The sequence below is a fragment of the Aulostomus chinensis genome, chromosome 1 (genome assembly GCF_037954235.1).
Source record: "Aulostomus chinensis isolate RoL2024-O1b breed Wild chromosome 1, RoL_Achi_v1.0, whole genome shotgun sequence".
Classification (NCBI taxonomy): domain Eukaryota; kingdom Metazoa; phylum Chordata; class Actinopteri; order Syngnathiformes; family Aulostomidae; genus Aulostomus; species Aulostomus chinensis.
The window spans coordinates 14,435,348-14,440,259 of NC_141320.1; the positions used below are offsets into that span (position 1 = coordinate 14,435,348).

Sequence of the window (4,912 nt, forward strand, 5' to 3'; positions counted from 1 at the left end):
TGGAAACTGTTGGGGGGGGGGGTGTAGCCTCCATAGGTTATGTGTTTGATCTCTGAATTCTGTGTTTGATCTCTGAATTCAGTCTTTGATCTCGGGGTTCTGAGCATTGATCTCCTGCTTCAGTCTTTGATCTCTGATCTTGGAGCTGATCTGGGAGCAGTCCTGATGTTAAATGCTGTGATGAAGGACAGTGTGGTGGTGAAATGGATGAAACATGTCAACATAAAATTAAATTTGAAACTTATTCCAAGCTTTATTTTGTGTTTGATGGCCATTTTTAAAGTCACTCATGATTTGCTTTGACTCCTGGATCCTGTGGTGCCTGATGAGGAGACAACTGGAGCACAAAGTAGGGGAAGAGGTCTGATATGGACCATCAACAGCTGAACGTTGTTGGCAGGACTCGAACCTACGCAGGGAGACCCCAATGGATTTCAAGTCCATCGCCTTAACCACTCGGCCACAACAACCACATTCACACACATTTGTAGGAGACTGAAATTCACCAAATTATATTTATTCTTAACTTTATTGTTATCATTTTGATGTTCTAGAGGAGACAACATCTGATCTTTGTTAGAGCCACCAGTCAAAGGTTTTCTTTAAAGGCTGCAGCAGCTGAGAATGAGGAATTAATAACCATCTTAGTGAGGACATTTTGAAACAATGACAGAAAAGATGACATTTTGCCAGCTCTGCTGCTCCAGCCAGTGTTGGACGGTGACTTGGGAATCTGTATTGTTGAATATCAGACTCTACTGGTGAGTGGCTGCTGTATAAATTCCATCCATAAATGGAGGTGGATCCTAAAAGGGCTCGTTGACTCAGGAGGATCTCTCCACCCTACAGACTGTAAAGGAACCATCAAAGATGGCAGTTGGAGTTCTGTGGATCTGTCCTGGATTGCTCGTCCTCACGGACCAGAAGTCTGTCTGAAATACGACACTGATTGATGATCTTTTCATGAATCTGAAAATGCTTCGAAATTTAAGAGGAAAACAAATCTATCTTTTATAATAATTTTCATCATGGGAACGCACGTCTGCTGCGGTTGGTTTTTAAACGAGAGCAGGAAAGGACAGACAACAGAAGGCAAATAAATAGAAGAAAAGACAAAAGAGAGAGAGAGAGAATGAGAGGGAGGGAGGGCTCTAGTGGGGCTACTTCCTCTTCCTCTGCTCCAGTTGGTTCCGCCCTGTCTGCTGGTGTCTCCACTGCTGTCACAGAGCGGCTGATTGTCACACCAAGAGACCGCAAGTGTCTCATGTTCAGTGTCTGGCACGGGACTTTGCAAAAGTAGGTAGTTATAGTTACTAGTTACTTCTGCCAAAATGTAACTGAGATAGTACCTGAGTTCCTCCACTCTGAAAGTAACTACTCACCAGGGAAAGTAACTACTGCAAGAAGACAGACATGTCCTCCCTCAAGCCTCACACAGACCATTGGTCCTGTTTGGTGTTCCAAGTCACACGTCTGGCCTTCTGTTTGAGGGGAGGAAGGTGTGGGGAACCCAACCCCTGGTTTACTGGGAGATTCATCACAGCCGACTTGGCAAACACTTTGTTTGTCTCTGACCAAAAGACACAACAGGACCTCAGAGGACCGTACGACTCTTCTTTTCTTTTCACCAGGAGAGAAGTCTTTGTTTTTTGGAGAATGGCCGATTGCAACGGTAAGCAATTTCTTTATGTATTGTTGTCTTTAACTGATGCGATGATAAATTACTAGAGTGCTTTTCAACATTTGAAACCTTTTTTTGTTGAGGAAAAGTCCAGTGAGCCTCTCTGTATGATCATATCATGAACAAATAAATATTTGATTGAGTAAACCACTAAAACTTCTAGCCCATGACCTTTGCTTTCAAACACCCAGATTGACCACGTGCCTTCTGTTTTAGGGGAGGAGGGGTGAGGAACCCCAACCCTGCCTTTGAGCTGCTCTGGCTGTTTGACCTCTGTTCAATGGTGATGTTATTTCTGCTTCTCTTTGACTGTATGGAACAAAACAAGCTGAGGGCCAGCGAGTGTATTCAGAGATGGAGGCCAGGCAGCTGGAATCTCCACCAGAGGAAGCTTCAGGGTGTGCAGGACCATACCTGGATCATGAAGACGGGTTCATGGATCGGGAACTTTCAGCCAAACTCATGGAGCGTCTAAGAACTGTTGTCTGACTGCTGCTCAATGCTGCCATGAACACACAGTGGACTGATGACTGGTGATGAAGCATTCATAAGAGAGCAACCACACGTGGGGAGGAAATACCTGATGACTATTTTGAAAGAGATCATGAAAACATACGATCCAGGCTTTGGAACAGAAACCTCATCTGCACAATTAGAAAGGACCTGTTCCTGAACCACAGGCTCATCAGTCCTGCTAAGATCACGGGCGCTGCTGAGACACTGTTGGAGACACTGTTGGAGACACTGTTGGAGACACTGTTGGAGACACTGGCGCAAGCAGGGGTGGCACCAAGAGCGACTGGTGACTGTTGGAAAGTACACAGGTAGGTGACCACTGCTGGAACATTCATGCTGAACAAGCAGGATCTCAAACATTGGTATTCTACTTAGGTGGCGCTACAGAGTTGGATGTACTTTTTTGACTACTCTGACTTTGCCTACATGCAGGAATGCTGCCCAGGCCTGTGCACTGCTAATGGGACTGATGGGTGCCCTCAACCTTGCATGTCCCCCACGACTGTGCTACACTTCTGAAGTGTTTCAAAAACTTCTCTTGGATCTGGATGGACTTCAACTGTCCCCCAAAGTCCACGCATGAAAGGTGAAATTGTCTTGAATGAAGATTTGAAGTGACAAACTTCACAATGCCAAACCGATGAGGTCAGGTTTGAATGGACGATGTTGCAGTTGAACAAGATTTGAAAGCACTTTGATGAAGCGTTTCAGGAGTTCTTGTCACGCTCACTGACTGTTACACACTTACGCTCACACACTCTCACACACTCACTTTACAGATGTGCGGTACACACACGGTGAAGAGGTTTTTGCTAAGAACATTTTTGTTTTGTTTTTTTTAACAACATTTTGGTTTTGTTTTTTTAAGAACATTTTGGTTAGTTTTTTCCTGAAAGTACTTGTAATACACTGATTCTTAAAAATAAATATGTATTTGTACTTTGACTACTCTAAACTGACTGTAGGTATGAATGTGAGTGTGAATGGTTGTTCGTCTCTCTATGTTGGCCCTGCGATGGACTGGCGACCTGTCCAGGGTGAACCCTGCCTCTCGCCCGTTGACGCTGGGATAGGCTCCACCCCCCCCCCCCGTGACCCTTAATGTGTAGGAATAAGCGGAAGACAATGGATGGATGTATTTATTTAATTTTACTGTATTTTAGTTGTGTGATCCTCTTCCTGAGCCTGTCTACCTGGACAGTGAGGACCAACAGGACATCCTTGGTGCCTTTCTGAAGGCAGTACTTCATAGAACACCAACACAACTGAGCTTGACGGATGAAGTGCAGTTCATCTTTGGTGTTCTAGTTCCTGAGGGAGGCCTCACCATGGATATACTTTACAGAGTTTGTCCTTGCAGGAGTCAGTGACTTAATAGAGTCTAACCAAGGGTTGAACCTGAATGAGACAGTCACCCTTCAACATGGGGCCATGGCAGAGTGAACCAAGAACACTACAATGGGGGTGAGAGTGGAGCCATGATGGACTCACAGTTCATCACCTCCACCATCATGTGGACCACCTGATCACCTCTCCCTCAACCTCTAAATAACTCATTCCCTGACCGGGAATCGAACCCGGGCCGCGGCGGTGAGAGCGCCGAATCCTAGCCACTAGACCATCAGGGACCACACTGAGCTCTCCAACAACAGAGACTATAGACAATGACTCAAGAACACAGGACTCTGTGGTCTCAGCTTGAGATGGTCCACCAAGACCACCAGACACCTCAGCCCCCTAAAGACAGTCCACCCCCAGGATCCTGCCCCCCTCTGCTCCAACTCAGCCCTCCATTCATAACTGACTTTGTCTCAGTCTCTTCACAATGCCAGTCACTGAAACACTGACAATGTGATGGGGCTTCCTGTCTTTACTGCATTTTCTTCAAGGCTCACTACTGCTACTTCCTACAGTCGTCTCTACTGTGTACTTGTACTACCAGTTGTTATGAGCATCTGTGGATTTCTAAATATTCCAGTCCTCAGTTTGCAACTGTATTGTGATGATGGGTCAGTTTAGAGCTGTCAATCAATGTTAATAATTGATCTTAGCATCTGGAGATTATTTTAGGAACACAAATACTTTTACTTCATTCTGAGGATGAGCAGACGTTCAATATAATTCTCATTTCCTGGTCAAAGACTCCTGCTAGTCAGAGAGGATCTGGGCTGGATTGGAAAGCTTCTGAGAGGGAAACCTTCACTCTGGACTGGACTGAGAACGGAGCAGCCTCAGCTTCCTGGAGCCTGACTTGCCTCTGTGGTCTAAGGCTGTGTGGGCTGACATCACAGTGAAACTACTGAGATCACAGAGCCTTTGAGATCACAGGCTGACTTCCTTTTTATCCCTAAAATGAAGAATAATAATTTAAAAAATGTTGTGTCTGTGTTTGTGTTGCTGCATCAGTTAAACAGTGACGCTAACAGAGGGGATGTAGCTCAGTGGTAGAGCGCATGCTTCGCATGTATGAGGCCCCGGGTTCAATCCCCGGCATCTCCAGCTGGTCCTTTGGAGCCTTCATCTTAACAGCTAAATTGATCATTAAATGTGACAACAGTTAATAACAAACAACCAGAAGAAAAACCTGTCTGTTGCATATCAAAGTATTTATAGCAGGCTCAGTGTGACTGTGAGCCTTCATAGCCAGCATGAAGGAGCTGGTTTCATCTTTGGAGGGGAAATCCCACACACAGCTGCTCTCAGTTCCAAATGTGT

At 45.4% G+C, this 4,912-nt stretch overlaps 3 non-coding genes across 3 annotated transcripts; 1 reads left to right on the top strand and 2 right to left on the bottom strand.

Annotated features, from left to right (window-relative positions):
- Positions 1-388: 388 nt before the first annotated feature.
- trnas-uga (transfer RNA serine (anticodon UGA)) lies at positions 389-470 on the bottom strand. The gene has a single exon. It is a non-coding gene; the product is annotated as a tRNA-Ser (tRNA).
- Positions 471-3,753: 3,283 nt separating this feature from the next.
- Positions 3,754-3,825, bottom strand: trnae-cuc (transfer RNA glutamic acid (anticodon CUC)). The gene has a single exon. It is a non-coding gene; the product is annotated as a tRNA-Glu (tRNA).
- A 799-nt stretch (positions 3,826-4,624) lies between these two features.
- Positions 4,625-4,696, top strand: trnaa-cgc (transfer RNA alanine (anticodon CGC)). Its single transcript has one exon. It is a non-coding gene; the product is annotated as a tRNA-Ala (tRNA).
- The last annotated feature ends 216 nt before the right edge of the window (positions 4,697-4,912 follow it).